This window comes from Haliaeetus albicilla, chromosome 3 (assembly GCF_947461875.1).
Source record: "Haliaeetus albicilla chromosome 3, bHalAlb1.1, whole genome shotgun sequence".
NCBI lineage: Eukaryota > Metazoa > Chordata > Aves > Accipitriformes > Accipitridae > Haliaeetus > Haliaeetus albicilla.
In genome coordinates, this window is record NC_091485.1 from 29,237,160 (window position 1) to 29,257,235 (window position 20,076).

The window sequence follows — 20,076 nt, forward strand, 5'->3', positions numbered from 1 at the left end:
TTTCAAATCACCATCCATATGCCTTCTTCACAAGACTTTGCATTTTAACCATTGGCGCTTATGGGTGGTCATCAAAATCCATATTAACAGCCTACATTATAGCTAGAAGACCACTTGATTTCTCCTATTAAACCCATCTTAAGCATCTCATCACTCACAAGTCTCATATCACACACAAGACCCAAAATCAAGTAAATGATATCACAATCAAGTTTCTAAAGTTCTTATTTATTTCAAATAACATTATTTCTCCATCTATGCCAAGACTGTGTTTGTTAGGATGAACCCCTGGTCTGATGGATCAAGCCAGTCTCATGCTCCCGTTCCTAAGATCCCAGGTAACATCCACTTCCTCCTCCAAGCTGCTGTCACTTACAGAAGTTGTTCTGATGCCATAATGAAGAATCTCTTTGAACTTACTGTTTTCTGTTGGACTTCCAGAAAGCTGTACTCTTGCCAAAAGCCCAGCTGTAACATAGTGAGGAGAGCATGTACATAAATACATATGTAAAAATGGCAGGAAGATTAAGCTACTTCACACTATTACTATTCGAATTCTTCTACATCATATTGTTGAACTGAAAAAAAAGAACTTAAAAATACATTAGTCTGCTCAGAAAGTGACAGAAAGTGCCATCCAAAGTGTAGTAATACAATATTTTTCCAATTACACAGCTCATAGATGGGAACTGAGGAAGAAATTAATTCATCGGTGTAAAGGAAGGAAGGGGTCTTTGTGATCTTCTAATCTGATACAAATAGCCAAGATAATGCACAAACTGAACAAAAGGCTGAATCACACCTGGAGTCAGAATTACCTCAAGAAGTGTTATTTAATTTATTACAACTTTATTTTTACTCTGCTAAAAAACTCATACCAAGCTTTCTCATTGGTATCAAAAGTGTTAAATGCATTGACATTTCGACACAAATTCCACCTTCCTGAAAGGCTGAATCCTGTGAAGCCACAAAACACAGAAACAGTTTCTGTTTACCTATTCATGGGAGTTATAACCACCTAATAAAGTTAATTGGCTAAAATATTGCTTTTATAGAGGGAAGAGGATAGTTGCCTACCTACCTTAAAGAGGAAGCCAGTCTTTGGTGGCCTGTGGCCATACCAGAGCATCCTGTCCAGTGACCCAGTCAGCCTCTCTCTATGCAGGGATAGCCCTTAATAAGTGGATGCAATATTTTATGGCAGGTGTAATATAGTGGACTAAACACAGCATTAAAAACCCAGCCTTTCTGATCCCAGGAAGACCTTACATAATCACTCACACATATGTCTCTTTCCTCTAATAAAGTATCTACATCCCAAAACATAACACCTTCCTTACAAACATGTTTTATTGATTTGTTGATGTTTGTAATATTATTGGAAGACAAAAAGTTCTTCAGATGTCCTCTTCTGTGAAATTGTTACTCATTCCTGAGTCAGATGGAAATTGTATTGTCTTCCAGGAGAATTTTTACTGAGTAAGAATCTCAGCTTTTATTGTTAAATTCAAATATTCATGCAAATTGATGGCTTAGCTTACTTACCTCTTGAAAACTCTATAAGTGACAGATGCTAGTACTTTTCAGTACTATCATGACATTTCTAACTGGTAGATATAGAAATACTAGGGCAGCAAGGAGAAAAAAAAAAATATTTCAAATAAGAGCAGAGACAGGCAGAACTAGTGTCCCCACAATCTCAACTGCTACGAAAAAATAGTTTGTTTAAATAAAATGTTGGTAACCATTTTAATAAATGGGCTGCTACTACTGAGAAATAAGGTTAACGTTTTCTATAGAGTTCTTGCTCAAATAATTGAGTGAGGTTCCTGAATGGTCCAGCTGTACCATTAGAAAGAAATCCAGAAAGAAAACATTGAACAGATTCAGAGCACTGCAACAGGAAACAGGACTGTCTCTGCTGCTTTAGCTTTAACTTGGTGGCCAGAACAGAGTAATTATCTGTATAAAAGTACTATTGTTTTGCTTTGGTAATCCTCCTTGTAGCTATGACAATAAATCTTTCGGAGTTTTTTTGAGACAGACTGGAGCAGTCTTGATCGCAGTTGATCATAAGCAAATAAAGGTAGAGGCTGTCTTTAAAAAAGGTCTGTAAAAGTCATGTTTTAAACTATGATGATAGTTGGTGCATTCTTAAATGAGGTATTTTGTTGTATGTAGTATGTTTCATGTATTTTGGTCATGTTCAGAATAAATGTTTTTGGTAGGTTTGCTCTTTATGAAGTTAAAAGTTTTAGCAGTCTTTACAGAATTGTGCTTTCGCCTATTCACTGAAATTGGTTTTAATTAGAGCTCAGCATGAGCTCCAGGTCTTGGAAATTCCTGTCTGCTTCTGGGAGAGAAAACTACATTCACATGTAATCTGCAGTTGGTCAAATATCTCATAAAAACTGTGAAATTGTTTTTGAATGCTGGAGTGTGTCATACAAAATAGCTGAGCTTAGGTAGTGTCTTCTCTAAAATGTCTACCAGCCAAAAGATAAACCTGCTAGACAACTCTCTAGGGTGGGGACTTTTTGTGAATAATTAGCCTTGAGCAATGAAACTCCAGAGCCACACCTGGGCTGAATCTTTGATCTGTCTTTATACAGCTAGAACCAAGTTATAGAGTTTATGCGTTATCCTGATGTTGCAGGTGATAAAATCTTTACTCTTGCATACATACTGCAACAAATATATATGTGTGTGTATGTATACATGTATATATATCTCTTATGTGTGTGTATATATATATGGTAAAAATAGATGCTGTTAAGTCTCACCATTCAATTATGTTTCTCCATTGTTCATTCTGGTGTGGTTTAATCACTTTTAGGATTTGTTATTTTTTCTTTCTTTCACGTAAAAGATGAAACCCAATGACACATTCTTTCTTGATGGCATCAGAACAATGTGTACAACAATCAGTGTGCTGACAGAGCAGAATCTTTACCTGACCTATTTAATAGGTACAGTTGTTAAAGACTTTAAAATGAAATAAATTAATTGTTTACAATGTGTATGTTTATTTATTTTTTTACACATAATACCCTTTTTTTTTTTTTTTGACAAGTTTCATTAAATAAGAGAAAGGGTCAAATAGTCTCATGTGTCTCATTTAGCTGCATATGGTCTTTGCTGGACAGTCTACAAGAAGTGTGAACTGAATGATAATCAGTTTGTCCTCCATTTTAATCCTTGATGCATTTCCAGCTCTACCTGTGGCCTTGGGCAAATCCCTGAACTTCTCTGTCTATCTTATACATGCAATAAGAATTATAATAATATAGAATTAATTGGTTATTTGTTTGCCATTTTGAAGATTGTTAGCTACATTCTTCTCTTGTTTATACCAATGTAATATCCCGAGTGAATAAATTTGTAACTGTAATTTAGAAAAATTCACAGTTTCTACCTTTATACTTAATGTTGTAGAGCTCTTCTATCATTAAGTTCTGTAAATATACATGGGAAATGCCCATGTCGTTATGAAAACTGTCGAGAATAGAAGACTTTGCTTCTTTCATCCTATGTAGCAATGATTGCTTCTGATTTAAAAAAAAAAAAATGTATGCCAACTATGTATTAAAGCTCTAGGACGATTAGAAAACTTATTCTCATACAAAATTATTAGAAACTTGGTCTCCTCACCGACTGAACTGAGAAGTTTACTAGACCATTGTGTATTCAGTTATTAAAATAGGCCCAACACATTGTTGTGAGTGCTAACTTTTTGCTGTCTGCAGTTCTTCAATAACATCAACATGTATATGTATGACTGGGCTGTTGAACTTGCTTCAGTCACACTCCTCACACAAACATTCCGATTTACTGAACTGATGCTGTTGATACCACTAAGAAGTAACCATCTGACTAGTGGATAAATCATCAGGCAAGTATCTGTGAATTCTAATTCTCTCATATCTTTTAGAGTGTTGAAGAAGTCAGGCTAACTTGCACACCCAAAGAGAAATTCAAGATGGGGACACTTTAATTTAATTTTGCTTTCAATATTGACATATTCAAAAAGCAACATTTTTTACACTTTCTGACTTTTTTTAATTAAACTACTTTAAAAATAAAATGTTGATGAGCTAGATTAATTTAGAATAGTAAATGTCCCTTCTATATTATGCAGGAGTTTTAGTGAAATTAGAATAATAAATATCCCTTCTACATTATGCAGGAGTTTCAGTGACATAAGTGCTTTATAGGCAGGTAGAAACAGCCTTTTAGCAACACTTCCTCAGCATTTTGTGATGACCATATTATAATATATCTGATAAAAATACACTAATATTTTTCCTTACAAACAAAAATGAAGTGGCATATACTCCTGTTTCCAGATATAACTCATGAATATGCATGTATTTCTCTTCACTTAAGCTTTTACGCAGCTGTATCAGAAACAGGGAATGGTTTATTCTCTAATGTCAACTCTAGGGAGTTCCATACTAGGCTTGGACTAAATGTCTAAAAAGGTGTTAAAAAAATAATGCTGCTTTAACACATTAAGTTTCACCTTTTTTTAACAGATCATTTCTAAATCAATTCAATTGTTTTGTCCATTTTTATTTAAAAAAAAACACCCAGAAGCACATTTCTAAGGACAAAAATGATGGTTTTCTGATCCCATGGAATGCCAGGAGGCTCTGAATGAAGACTTTCCTTAATTTCAAACTGCAAAAAAAAGCTGTGACTCCTTCTTCTTGCACCCACTGCTCAGCAATGATGGCTCCAGCACGCAGAGTCCCAGGCATGGGACTTGCCTGGGAGAAGTGGAGCCAGAAGGACATCCCGGGTGGGGGGCACTCCCCACCTCCCTCCTGAAGAGAGAAGCCCACACCGCTTTTCAGCCCCAGCAGCACGATACTTGCAGCCTGTCATGACCCGGGCTTGTTTTTGTGCTCAGACTCACGACTGATTCTCCGAGAAAGTCCGATGAATCTCGCATCTGAGTGAGGTTTCAGTCAAAACCTCAAATAGCATTTGTTAACAATGTTTACAGTGCTGTGGTTTCAGCTTCAGGCTGAGAAAACAAATATTTAATGGGCAATAAAATTTTTAAGACCTGAATAGTAGGGGAATGTGGTTTTGCTTCGCTACATGCAGTCTCTCATGCTGAGATACCCAGTAACATGTTCAGTACGCGGTTTCTTTTTAAGACCCACGCAAAATGCTTTTGGTAAGCTAAAATCCACTTCAGTTAGCATTTTAGTTCAGGATTCATATATTCAAGCACTCTAAAACTTTTGCTAACAGGGTTGGTGGCAACAGAACTGGAGGACCGAGTGATTTGTCCAGCCCATAGCTCAGAGGTAGCCTACTCCTCAAGTCTCCTCGTTAGCCTTATTTCCAATCACACTGCACAGCTCTTTTTATAGTCTTCTGTTCCTGCTGTGCATGCGGTGTGCTTCCGTATTTCTCGAGTATGGTTTTTAAAAGCTGTGACTCCAGCATGAACTTTTCACTTGCATGCTCAAAGAATCACTATTTATTTTTCGTTCTTTCTCCCTCATTTGCCCTCTTCTGCTAAACCCCAGCCTATAAAATTCTGCCCTAGTATGACACATGCTCCAGCGCAAACCCTGGACAAAACACAATTCCTGCTCAGTTACAGGTTTGAGAATGATGGTGCCCGTCAGCAAAAAAATCTTAGTGGGAAAAGATGAGAAACCTCTATAATCTATAAGGAACGAGATAACAGAAGGTGTAAGAATTTCTTCCCCCCCTCAGATTTCTCACAGAGTCAGCAAGACTGGGCCAGCGTTTGGCTGCTGTAATTCACAGTTGGGCGCATTAACCACCATCCACTTTGGTTGGTGTTAACATGCTGGGCTGTGAACTGCAATGCTTGAGGAACTGGTTCACATCCACTTCTGTGACCCGGCTGTGGGGAAGCAACCACGAGCAGAAAGGTGGGGCAGACATCCCCATTTCTATCCTTTTTAAAATGTCTCGGCATTTGTTTTAGTATGAGGTGCTTGTAATTGCAGAACTGGCAAAGAACTAGAGAGCATAACAGGACTGAGTTAATACAGGAGAATTCAGGCTTCAATGTAAACTTTACCTTTTACTCTAAATAAAACGGAACTCGTTAAACGAGTTAAGCTGTTACTTTGTCCCAGCTGGTTTGTCCATAAGAGTCTGAAATAAGATTCACTTTAGAAAGGCAAGATTGTACCTAACTTCTTGTGGTTAGCTAGGCCACGCTCCATGGCTCTTCTTTACATATTCTTTTTTCGCTTAATGCTGTGATCACCTCTTTAAAGAAGCAAGCAGAGCTGATTTCCAGGCTGTGCTGATGGCTGCAGATGCAGACTTCTTCACAAGAGGCTCACGGTTCACTTCTGTGGTGTTAAAAACAATTCATGTTTGCTAGGTGAAATATTTTAGGATTGTGCGATGTTTTATTGCCCTATGTGGTTATCACCTTCAGACAGCAAATAGAGCACACTGGTCGCCTAAGTTAGTTAAGAAATATTTTTTTATTTGTTTGAAAATGTGTCTTTTACATATGGATTTTTATACATATATACAACATATATGCAACATACATGCAATACATATGAGAATAAATACAAAAATCACAAATATTATTATAAGTAAGAGGTTTCCTGCACTGGTAATCACATGTCCATTTAAAAAAAACTGCTTTGATTAGTGAGCAAGAATGATTTATTCCAGAAGTATTTCTAAGCACTTTTTTTCATGAACAGGAATCATTTCTTCTGGAAGTATTTCTATGTAGTCAGGTAAACAATAGGTCTTTGCTGTTAATACTATTTTACTGGGCTATTTAGGACTGATAAAGTAAGTAAGTGGAATACATACTAACACCCCTCCCACGCAATTCCTCCAGGTAGACTCAATCTCCATGTTTTTGCTACAGAAGCATCCAGATCCATGGCCAGCTGCTGACAATGCTGGCCTTGTCCTAGCCCACCCGAGGTGCCAGAGCAGGGCTCAGGGTGCATTAGCTGCTCTGTCATCTAAGGTGTTGCTTAGTCCTTGGAGAACTACAGCTCTACAGAGCTAGATACTCTGGCGTGAGAGCTAGGAAAAAACAGAACACTCCAAATAGAGGTGGCAGGGTTCTTCTCTTGTTGGTATGATACCAGCTTCCATAAAAATTAAAGTTCACAGAAATAATAAGCAAAGCATGCAGTTATTTTTGAAGGAATGAGTAATACAGATAACAAAAAGATCATATCCCTTCAGCCAGCAAATGAAAATTCGGTGTTTCTACAAATGCAAAAGTTATAATACTGTAACTTTTTAATGGCATTTTGGATTGTGTGTGTAGTTTACAAGTGTGTTTTTTTCCTCAATATATCTGATATGGAAGCCCATCAAATTCTCTGTGCTTTTCTTCCTCCAAAGCAAATGGAATGTGACTTAAATGTCCTGTCAGTAATAAAAACACATGACAAAATAATTTTTTCTCATTCTGTTGCTGAATAGGTATTGAATGTAAAAACAAGCTCACAGTTGCAGTCCTTTGTGTAGCCTTTTCACTGCTTCATACACTGGTTTATGGTATAGTTAATACTAATATTTGATCATTTAGGGTAGATATTTCTTCTTTGATCTATAGTACCATTTCAAAACAATATTTTTGTTCTATGAGAGATTAGTTGTCAATGTTTTTTATACAAAAACTTGAAGATAATTAATTGACCCTGCATTTAGTGCAGGAGATCTGTCAGTTTCTTTTATGTTTAATATTTGCTTCTTTCCAAGTATTGAAAAGATAAACATGTTTGTCAAAAATTAATTTTAGTGTTTGTCTGGTTACCACCCAACAGTATTTCAGTCCTTATCTGTTGTTTGATTACTCTTTGTCAGTCTTTAAGTACAGTTGTTTCTCAGCTGAGCCTCCTGGGACAGTTCTGAGGCTCAAAGTCCTCTCTCTTTTAATTCCAGTCATATTAATTAACAAAAGATTTTTCTCCAAGAGTGACAGCACATTCTCTACAAACTGAAGCCAAAAACGGCTGATGGCACAAAAATGATAAAAAAGAAGCGTCTCGAGGTATGACTGATCTTAGAACAGAACAGAACAGAACAGAACAGAACATTTCAGTTGGAAGGGACCTACAATGATCATCGAGTCCAAATGTCCGACCAGTTCAGGGCTGACCAAAAGTTAAAGCATGTTATTAAGGGCATTGTCCAAATGCCTCTTAAACGCTGACAGGCTTGGGCCATCAAGCACCTCTCTAGGAAGCCTGTTCCAGTGTTTGGCCACCCTCTCAGTATAGAAATGCTTCCTAATGTCAAGTCTGAAGTTCCCCTGATGCAGCTTCGAACATTATCTTAGGAGATATTAAACTGTTAATGTGTTGTATCATAGTTTTAATATTTCATTTAATTATGGTCAATGAAGATAGTTTATTTCCATCCCAATAAATTACTCTTAGGAAAGAGTTAATTACATCTAAGTTTACAGTAACTTATTTTATATGAGAAATATTAGCTATTTTTGTCCTTACTTTTAGTACCATTAGTCAGCGTAATGCATAATGAATAATTTTGGGCCAATCAGGAGCACTGTCATTCATGCCTACTTTATAAGCATGACCATGTTGTTTGTCATTTGCCATAGTAGTCTTTCAGACAGGAAATGCTTTGAAGAATAAAAAAGAAGATGTCTCCAGAACAATTTAACTCCCTTTGCAGTCCTCCAAAATATTTTGATTGACACTCAAATGCTAGAGTCCTTACTCAGTCAAAATGACCTTCTGAATCAAGAACTCTAGCTTAGGTAGGAATTTTTCCCTGTGGAAAGTATGCAGAAAATAATTACAGTTATAAACACTTGTAATATGAAATACATAATTGCTACTTCTCACTTTATAAATGACTGTACAAGGAAAGATATAGTAGAGACTAATGGAGTAGAGAATAACTACTTAATGGCACCTTCTGTGAACAACTGTAAGCACAGTGGGCCTTGTTTCCTAATCAACTGCATCTTTTAGATCTGCATAATACTGTTGATTTTTTTGAAACAGCTCTTGATAGCATTGATAGTAACGAAGTGAACTGAGAAACAAGCCTACTCACTATTCTTCAAAAATATTAATATGCATGATGAAACACATTGGATTGCATGCCAATTAAGTAGAGAGTAACTTGTCAAGACTATTTTTCTGGTGTTTTCTTGGACTGTGTTATTCAGTCAAAGCTAAGCAACAGGCAGTATCTTGTTCTGTCTTTTAAGTCTGTATGCCATAAGGTTCTGCACAATCTCTGAAGTTCTCCAGAGGTTGCTGATACATTTCTTCACAATTTACCATATTTGCACCATATCAAACCACATCAAACCTGAAGAAGACAAGTTGTCCTTTTCATTGTTTATGTTTTCCTGGTGTGTTTATCACTTTCATTATAATCATTACCTCAAAGATTATAGAAAATACGACTCAGATCTGAAACACTTAGTTGTCCTTTGTGTGGTTAAATGAAATCCAGGAGGAATGATTTAGCAAACCAAATCTATCTCCAGCCAGTTTTGCCCACCCTTATCTCTCTTTTTTACAAAAAGCCAAATGAAAACAATATTCTGTAAATGAATGTCAAACAGCAAATGTATTCCACCTTCAGAAAACTGTAAAGACTAAAAGCTTTCATACCAGTTTAGGCTTTCTTTTCCTTCTTTTTTTTTTTCCAGAGATATGCAGATGTGTTGTACTCCTAAACAAGGCTAACAGGTATTGAAAAGAGTAAGGAATGCTCTGATCTGTGTTAGTGGAATGCTATGAAAACCAAGCTGCAACATGCATGTTGATGTACAAATGCTAGTAGTGCTTTATTAACATGATTTCCACATACTCAGGTACTCCATTCAACCCACATGAACACATGCAAACACAAAATACATATTCAATTTTACTACTGGAATATTTGTATCTATGGGAATGAATTCTATTCAGTGTAACAACAGTAAGTTTGACTTTAACATTATTCAGCAATACATGCAGTTTTTAAATTTTAAAGGAGGAAGAAACTACACCTGTGTGAGTTATGTCAAAAATATACTGCTTCTGCATAAAAATACTTAGCTTCACAAATATGAGATGGAGAATGGCTAACTAAGCAACAGGTATGCAAAATAGGCTCTAAGTTTTTGAGGTTCACAAGCTGAATTGGATCCAAGGTTTTCAACTACTGCAGAAAACAACCTATAGGAACAACAAAATTATTATTATCCTGATAACCCTGATATATAAACAGAAGCACTGTTTGTAAGACATACAACCCAACTTTCTGACCTCCTAATCTCTGATAAGGCTTATTTCATGTGGATCATTTGTAAGATGCCTACAAGAGAGCTACAAGGTCGATCAAAGGGCTGAGAAACTTGGCTTATGACAACAGTTTGAAAGAACTTGTATTGCTTAGTCCAAAGAAGAGGAGACCCAGAAGAGGCATCATAACTTGTTCAAAGCTGCTGCAGGAAGAAGAAAGTAGAAGAAGAGGGAGGTAATTTCAAGATAAATGAAACTGTGGGAGGATCTGTGGGAGGATCTCTATACAGAGGTGGTCTGAGACAAACAGAGGAAGACCCTTTTCCATGCCATTTATGAACATCTCCCAGCCCCTCAACATGGGCAGTGTGCCTGCCTAGCTTTCTTTCCTTACCTTCACCCTCCTGGACCATCTCTCCCATCCCTTCTTAACTCCCGCAGAGGTAGAGCTCTCTGAGAGCACCACTGGCCCCCCTTGACACAGGAACAGCCTCCTAATGCTAGTCCCTTTCCCCTCCGCCTCACTCAGCCACCCCCACCCCCCAAATTAAGCATATATTTCCAAAAAGCCTTGAACAGGCTCTGTGTGAAGGCCCTCAAGGTTTTCATGACTGCCAAATAGCGAAGTTCTGTATTACTTATAGGATATCATAACTTGCAAGTCTGGTTTTGGGGAAGCCTAAAGCATTGCAGAAACATTAACTACTTGAGCACTCACAGTGGCTTTTTAAATACTGTTATATGGTCCATTTGGTTTTCAGAGGAAAAAAACAGATCCTGGGAAGCCGTGTGTCTTGCCACACTTCTTCAGTTGCAGAAGTAATTGATGTCAGGGGAAAGAATAAAAGATGGGAACTCCTGGGCCTTGGGCTTCAGCCTCTAAACTCATAAAAGTAAATTCATCTCTCTAGAAAAAAGAAGCATTTTATTATTTGGTAGACTTACACTCAGTCCATACCTTTATATATCTGAAAACTGATCTGAAATGCAAATAAAAAAGAGACTTACTTAAAGTACCCCTGTATTTGGACTGGCTAATTTCAATGTTAACTGTTTGTCTCATTTCTGCCTATAGTTAGATTGCCTGTTCATAATAAGTTATTTTCTCCCTACAGAAAAACAGGTTAATTCGTTATTTTGTGATCTCATCACTCATTTTTTAAAGGCTCAAAACCAGGCCCCACATTCCCCTGTTATCGGATGCTTGTTAAACTGCAGCTCACCCACATGCTTTCTGAGGTCCATAAACTTAAAGTACCATTTCACCTACTTGTGATATCATTTTATAAATTTTGGATTGTTTTAACTAACCAGGCGTACTTGCTGATTTATATAAAGTCTGAATGCATTTTGTTAGCTTCCTGAGAGATATATTGTGACCAGAAAACAAAAACATAAGAAACACAGCTGGGTTTTTTGTCTGATTTTTTGTTTGTTTGTTTGTTTGTGTGTTTAGTGGATGCAAGAATGAATATTACTCCACATTTTGAATAAAGCACATATTTCAATTATGACTGCAACTATCTGTACTTTAAACAAATTGCTGTATGAAATGAAATCTCCCCTGACAAAATTCTTTATTCTTCATTCTAATGTTTTTATTTATAGAGAAAGTGATTACTCCTTTTCTTGCAAAGGGAAAAGTAAAGAACTAAAAGAAAAGAAATATTTACATCCTGAATATGAAAGACTGGAGATACCATTTCACCAAACCTTTGATACACTAGTTATTGCATACAGTGGTGATATTGGGACAATGAAATCACATTGTTGACATAATCCACTATACTGGAAAGTACCTTGCAGGGATCTTTTGTCTTCTATTGGACATAGAAATTAGCCCTTCCCATAGTAAAATTATTATTATTGCATGTAACTGTGAAACCAAAGGGCCATATTCCATGAGCTAACTCACATCCAAGCTTTTTAGCACAACTTTCAGATTCTTAACAGAAATAAAAAGTATTTATAAAAATGTATATAACTTTTGGATTTGAAGTTTTTCTGGATTGCCTTGTCATTTGTCTTTATTTGTATTTATTTCTCTTTCTATGAATTCTTGTATAAAATATAGTGACTTAGAAAAGTGCAATCAACAAAATTATCTGTTGGTGTTGGAGAAGACAAAAACATTGCCCTGTAACTACAAAATGTTTCTTCCTATTAGAAGATACTAAAATGAAAATTGTTATTATTCCACAGGTTTTACAGCTGATCAGATTCCTCTGCCATTTCCACCTTCATTCACACTCTTTTTCTTAAATTCACACACCAAAAGAAAAAAACAATGCTGTTTGTTAGACCTGAGGTGTAATACTGCCACAACAGAAGTTGCAGTCAGATAATAAAGGAAAGGGCAATATCTTAAAACTTATACTGCAACCTGTTTGTTTCAGATTCCGAAGGTGAAGTACTTGAGGGTGAGGCTGCATCCATGTATTTACATCATCAAGGCTCTTCCCTTGCTGTTGAAAGTAACTCTTCAAAAACATGTCTCAGGTTCCTATCAAGGCAAAGCGGTTGATGCCTGATAGCATCCTCTCTTTCTATTCTGGATCCAGGCCAATTCCTATTGAAGTCACCAGAAAGAATCCCTCTGGCTTAAGCAAGAAGTTAAATTGGGCTTTCTTGGGTTTGTGGTATAGCCTTGGGCCAGACACAAACCCTCTGTCCCATAATTAATTTATCCACATGCTACCTTCCAATATTATAGCAAGCCAAGTTAATACTGCATTTGGAGTGTGTAGTTCTTTTATGTTGCATTTCAAGCAGTTCAAAGCAAAGTCTTATTTTAGGTACCTATATATAATTATGAAACTGAGATCATTGGATGTTTGAAGCAGGTAAAATCTGTAGGGTACACAAGGATATTACAGGGTTGTTGGGGATTTTTTTCTTCCTGTAAGATAATTAACTTTCTGTTTACTATATTATCTGGAAAATGAACAGCATAAGATAGGGACTGGCTAACAAAGAATAATAATAATTTTCATGATATTTACATTTTTTCTCTTATGATAACTTTAAAGTTATGATATCCAGATGCCATAATACTGCATGACATGAAATTTTTTAAAAGTGAAAGTAAGGAAGGATGAATTCTACTTCTGATATTAAAAAAAATACCTTTCATAAGCTGAAAGCCTTTTCTTACAGCATACACTCAGTTTTGCAGGAAAGTTTCAATTTCTGAGCAAATTTGTAGGAAAATTAAGTAATAAAATATATACTGCAATTTTTTATTTCAGCTGAAACATGGTTTAAAGGACAGAGAAAGAATTGGGACAATACTTCCTTACAAGCCCAAGTTGAAGCTATATCCCACAAAAATCAGATCAATCATAGAATCAGGCTTGCTGACCAAAAAGTATTTAATTGTTTTCACAGTGTGGACCAGGTCTGATAGGTTAGGAGGATGTAAGAAAATTAGTAAAGGAAACATTTAACCTTTGTTCCCAAACACCCAAGGTAAGTATCATAACCAATCCCTGAAATTTAGTTAATGTGGGGAATTGTGTGAGGTGCATCTGACTAAATGAATGTTTACTACACCGATACAAACATCTGAGCTTAGGCTTTTTTATAGTCAGCAGAGATCTGGCCCATAGTTGATGGATATGTCTCATCCTAAACCAGGTGCCTACATTTGGTCAGATTAATTTTGCCCTATGTGGCATTGATTGTATTTACTCTATTTCCACTGACTACAGGTGGCGACTAGGTGACCCTAGGTTGCCTGTGTGACTAGCTCAGACGTAGACATCCACATCACAGACACCAAAAAGTTAGATAAGTTAAAATTGGTCCTTGTGATACTGTGAACATAGTTTTTGCAAGATTCACTCATATGTTAAACAGACCTAATAGAAGAGCCTGAGCAAGGCACATTCAAAACAGCCAACTGATTAGGTTACTTTCTTGGAATAGGAAAGGCCTTGGGACAAATCTTTGTTCTTAATTATTCAAAGCAAGAACTGAAATCACTATATTTTACATCCTATCAAAGTCTACTAACTACGGGGCTACCATAGTTACTATTGTGATGTGAATGGCATTTCCAGCTTTGGAAGATCCCTTTTCATTCAGTGCAGTACAGGACTTGTTTGAAAGTCTCCAATAGTTCAAAGGGATGGAAAAAGTATCTTTTGCTCATTTCAGTTCCACACCTATTTTTGCTACAGTCTGTGCCTCCAAGACACATTTGAACACCTAACCCTTTTGATCCATCTGGTAGAATATATACACAGAGCAGGAGTAATTTAAAAGCGGAGTTGATTTACTTTAATTTACACATTCATATAGCTTTTTGTACCTGCTTAACATGGCACACCCTTACCCAGTCCCTCAGCACACCAACTGAACCAGCCTTAGATTGCCTCAGAATTTCTTAGCCTTAGACTATGAAGGCTAAATTCAGAGATGATCTATCAGATGAACAGGGAATCCAGTGTGGATCTAAGGTGGTTTACTTACCTGGCAAATTAGATAAACTTAGATTACCACTAGAGCTATTTCATCTCACAACTACAGTTACTTTAAATTTACATAAAACGCAATTCCTGAAGGTGGCAGTATCATGAGCAAATCAATATACAGCCTTCAATACGTGCAAAAACCCAGAACATGACCATGCAATTCTAAGTGTTAATTTAACAATAGTGCCACATATGGCCTTTTAACATGTGTAACTGAGCATAAGTTCTGTGCTAGTAGTTGGTTTGAGGTTTGCACTCAGTATTTCCCATGTTTTTCTCTTGAGCTGTAAAACTTAAAAAGAACATCCTTTCCCTTAGATACCTTTTAGCATTTCATACTACTGGTCTTCATGAATTATTATAAGCATTACATACCAGAAATGGTGAATTTTGAACATTTTTGGCCTGAGTCTTTGCTTCACAAAGGTCATTTTACATAACACAGGCACTGTAAAAGGACTCATGTCATAGATGGATTGTCTTCTCTGTCCACTTTAAAGCCCTCTTCATAATGTGAAGTGAACAATGTCGGGAGTCCCCATTTGCCTACAAGTATTCTGTACTTTTTTTTACTTTATTCTTCATAGTTACTAGTTATGTCTGTGTAGGCTGGCTGGTGACAGAAAAAGGAGGGGACAAGGGTTTCACCCACCATTGTGCTTATGTATACAGAGGCATGAATCACCCATTTTTACATAAGCAATTTTTTTTAAAACTGCCTTCGGTAGCAAATGCTTGAGATCATACTGAAAACAGGGGAGGAAAAGTTCCATTAAGCTTAAAGATTATGGGATAAACCTTTTATTTAACTAGACTCAAATCAGAAAAAGCAAAGAAGAGGTACAGGTTGCTCTTGCAAAGTCCCTGGGACAGTCAGAGGGAATCTCGCTCTGCCCCAGAGGAACACAAGCTTTACTCCATCCCCATCTCCTCAGAAAAAAACAGGCTTTTCAGAGAGGGCGAGTCCAGCCTTTCACACTTGGGTAAGCAGCATGAACCACCCCGTGCAAGGTGGCATAGCTATGGGAAGGTAAAGCAATATGTGGGCACGTTCCCCGGTGCTTCCTCCTGGAAGAAAGAATTTGCATCATTCCTTAATAATGGCTACACCTAAATGTTGCAAACTAGCCCTTAGTTCTTCCTAGCCATTTTCTGGTATGCAGAGCACATTTTCCAGTCCAACAGGACTCTCTGCCCGCTGTAGTGCAGGCCTCTGGTTGTCAGGTTCCCGGAGCAGAAACCTCCAGACCAATATTTTGCGTTTTGGTCTCGTTCAGCTGGCGAGAGTGGCCCGGCTTCCCTGCACCTCTCCCGCAGTGCTGCTCTCTCAGAGGCACCCAGGAGCTAGCCAGCTCAGTAAAGCACATACTATTTAGTTAGATAAAGCATTTAGGAGAAAACATGCCTTAAAAATGTTGAAATAGCATGAATAATACTTAGCTTACCTGCTTGTCACATTTTTTTTCCACATCGAAATCCTTTAGAAGGTTTGCCTCTGTCTTGCTCAGTGTTACATCTGTAAGTGATGAGGTGGGTGAAATGCCTTTTCTCTCATGTCAGAACTGAGATTCTCCGCATTTTCAGATCCTCCGTCTTCTAACGCTTCCCAAACTTGACCAAACTAGTCTAAGCTAATCCCACAGGGCAATACTTCAAAAGGCTTTTTTTCTGCTTAATTTTAGTATTGCAATTTACTCTCATTATTTTTCATTCCTACAGCAAGCATTCCCTGTGTTAACAGATAAGCCAGGAAGACTTTAACTAACAGCTCTGTAAAAGTGTGTATATAACCTCAGTAAAGTCAGGATAGTTGCAACTGAATATTCTGTGCTCCTATAACATCTGCAATATTAGCACAGATGAAACGACACTGGTGCTGACAGCCTGTTATTTGTGTTGGGGAGTTCCTGATGCAGCTCCTTTAGAATTTCACTCCAAAAATCTTTTTATCAGTTCTCTCTGGCAAAAATGCAGCTGCCAGAGATCCACTGCATTGCCTCTGGCCCCAGCTCAGCCAAGGCAGAATTAGCTCATCTCTGGTGCGGTTGCACGACCGTCAGTATTATAGCTGCGGTTTTGTTTTCACCTGGGCCACTTTGCCCTCCAGACCTGCTTGTAGACTGAGACGGGAAGACAACACGTCGGAGTGTATCGCAAAGGGAACTGGAATAGCTGAGTAGTATTACCTCAGCTAATGGCAAGTGTTACTGACCTGCCACTCTGAATAATCAGCAGAATAAAAAATAATTATTACAAGGAGAAAAAAATATATATAACAAAGGGCAGAAGTTAAACTGAGCGGAAATGAGGCCCGTGACTTCCTTGTTTTTTTGAAATAAACTTAGACCTGTAGAAGAGCCCGGAGTGTAACAGGGTATATAAAACAGGACTCTGCCCAGACATGGCAGGGTCAGTCACTAGAACACAGTCCTTCCTGTCCATCCTTCTTGCAATGGCAGTTTGTCTGTCTCCTACCTCTGTATCCACTCATCTCTGGTGACTGTCACACAAAGAAGGGGGGAATCCCAGCTCTCTATTCCTCCTTCCGCTCCTTTTTCTTTAAGAAGCAATACTTTCAGAAATCTGTTTTCCTGATTTCTACCCTGAGCTTTCACCCAGGCTATGACTAGATAAGCCATAAATACTTTACAGACCATTCAGATCTAGCTGAATGATAAGAAATGTTGTTTAATTAGCTGCTGCTTAAAAGCTTTTCCAATGATCGACTTAAATCCTTGTCTTTTTAAATTAATTTAAAGTTTTGCCTGTATTACATGCCAGATGAAAGTATATCACATATTTTGATGAGTGGAAATGAATCTGGATTTGGGGAAAAAAGTCAATGCAATTGCATAATGAGAGTTTTAGAGCGTTTCCAGGATTCACAGGTTAAAGATGTCCAAGGGTGTTTTATAAAAAGGTAAACATAAACATACATGATCTCTTAGTCATAAGTAGAAAGTTTTACCATTACATCTGGTTACTGTGCCTCCAAAAAACATTCACAATATTTTTCTGACAACGTGAAAGTGGCTGGAATTCATCGCAGAGATTTTCTCCAGTTAAAATTATAAACAACAATGCCTGATGTGCAAAGATGTTAGAAGTACAATGCAGCCTTCATATAAAAAAAAATCTTTTTGATGCACATGCCTGTGTTTGATGATTTAATACATATAAACAGATACTTTCAATTTGTAAATATTTCCTTTTATTAACCTAGAAGGTCCCAGGTGCGCTGCATAGGTATTTGTGTGTTCCAAAGCACATTTGTGCTTCTGCTTTTATGGACTTTACTCAGACAAAGCCTCCAAATGAAGTGTTTCAATTGTATCTGAATCTCTGGTTATTAAACAGATATCAGGCTTTCATGGGAACCAAGAGCTTCAGAAAATGGTTTTTAAATCAGGGTGACTTGGCTTGGGAGTTTACATTGGCTTCTGTCCAAGCAGAAAGATCCAAAAGAGCAAATTACAGCTCCACACCCAGTTAGAAAGTCTGCAGGTATTAAGTTGTTTGTTAAGTAGAGTCATTGCGTTAGTAATTTTAGCTGTGTTTGTTCTTTGTGGAAGGCAACAGGCTCTTCCAGATAGTTTCAAAACACAGCAGGGCAAAACTTGATCTTATTAAAACTAAGTTTCTACACGAACTGTTGTTTCTCACTTCACAAGTTTCCTCTGCTCTTCTCAGACAAAATTATTGCTAATGTATCTTCTCTGTGAAATATTTTTTTACAAACATTTATTTCAGAACCTACACTAAAATCCTTTGCTTTAGGGAAAACAAGCAAAATCTCAATGTTCACAGCAGACTCCTTTGCCTCATGGGCCTGTCTTCTTATCCTTGTTATTTTATATTTCTCCCAATTGGAAGAAAAACTGTACCTCTCTCTTGCAGAAAAGTTCTGCTACCTTTATTTTTAATTTAAAATAAAACATGCTTTCATAAGGTCAGTAAATCAGATAAATGCTTTGTAAGCTTCCTTAGACTTCTGAATTTCAGGATTACTTAAAGCTGTAGCTCAGTTCTGATCAATGAATGCCTTATTATAGAAGCCTGGTCAGAAATATTTATTTTTCTGAAAGGATTTGGCTTCAGAAAGCAAGAATGACCAAACAATTACAGTAACAATCTCATATTTCACTTGGCCCTTTGCTTTTGTACTAGGAAATTGCTCTTGGAACTCCAAAATGAGTGAAAAAGGTCTAAAGCTGTCACCTTTCTTCTGTAACAGCAATGAAACATCCCAGCTAGTTTCAGTGAAGTGCAAGACTTACTCCAGTTCATGGAGGTGTAACTGAAGGTAGAGTTTAGTTCAAAGCATGATATACATGTAACCTACAAGCCCAGCTTGTTCCTCTGGCTCCATGGAACTGCTCTTATGAGGAGAAAAAGCAGGACTGCTTTTTGCAGAGGGAAACATTGCTTTAACTCTTACCGTGTTAAACCACAACACAACCCAGAAGAAGTCTGCTATGCAGGTGTCTACAGTCCCTAGCAAAGATAACTTTTCCTAGCAGAGGACTCTAGTGCAATGCAGTGCACTCAGTCACCCGTGTATCTTTAGGGTGTCTGCAGACTACTGGCATAACCTTATGAGAGATGTAGCTGTGGCAACCGGCCATGCAGGAATTGCAGGCACAACTCTCTCAAACTTCCTTTGCCTTGCATCCCACTGCAAAATTGCTGTGCAGACTTCTCTCCCCACACTGAGTTGCTCAGCTGTCCCTCAGGCTCAGTGACTACTGCTGACACTGGCTAGGGCGGTTTGAATTATGCCAGCTCTCAGAGGTGATTCATCCTTCTCGTGCCCATGTCTCCAAGCATGCTCAAAATCAGCATATTTCAACTCACATATGGTTTCTAGGCCAAAAAAGGTTCAGCTGCCATTGCAGTGGATCGTACGGTAATTTCCAAGTTTAAGAGGTATGAATGCCTCCTTGTTGGCTGAATTTGTAATCTGCAAAAGAGAGGATAGATTTTCTTTTGCCTTCTCATGCCTCTGTGGAATTTCTTGTAAATTCAGCTGCAGCATAGACACTGGAGCTTGTTTTGCAAGCTATGCAGAAGTGGGCTGGTAACATATCTAAACAGAGCGTAAGCCTTGAGGCTTCTTTTCCAGCCAGCTGTCAAAGCTTTGAAACTATCATAAGTTTAAGGCACTGAAAGGACTGTGGAGCATGAGCCTGATGGAATGTGCGATATTCATTTATCTCTGGAAGTTTACATGTCCTGCTTGAAGAATTAGAGCTACAAAGTGACGAAGTAAAACATGAAAGAAGCTGCAAAGGAGTAAGAGCCTCTGCAGTTACACAAGCTGCTTGAAAGTTTGAGTTCACAGAGCAAAA

General features: G+C 37.6%; 1 long non-coding RNA gene across 1 annotated transcript; it reads right to left on the reverse strand.

The window, feature by feature from the left end:
- Positions 1–247: 247 nt before the first annotated feature.
- LOC138684576 (uncharacterized) lies at positions 248–17,225 on the reverse strand. The gene is made up of 3 exons (XR_011323824.1): positions 16,174–17,225; positions 1,082–1,173; positions 248–468 (listed from the first exon to the last, which is right to left on the reverse strand). It is a non-coding gene; the product is annotated as an uncharacterized lncRNA (long non-coding RNA).
- Positions 17,226–20,076: the final 2,851 nt, after the last annotated feature.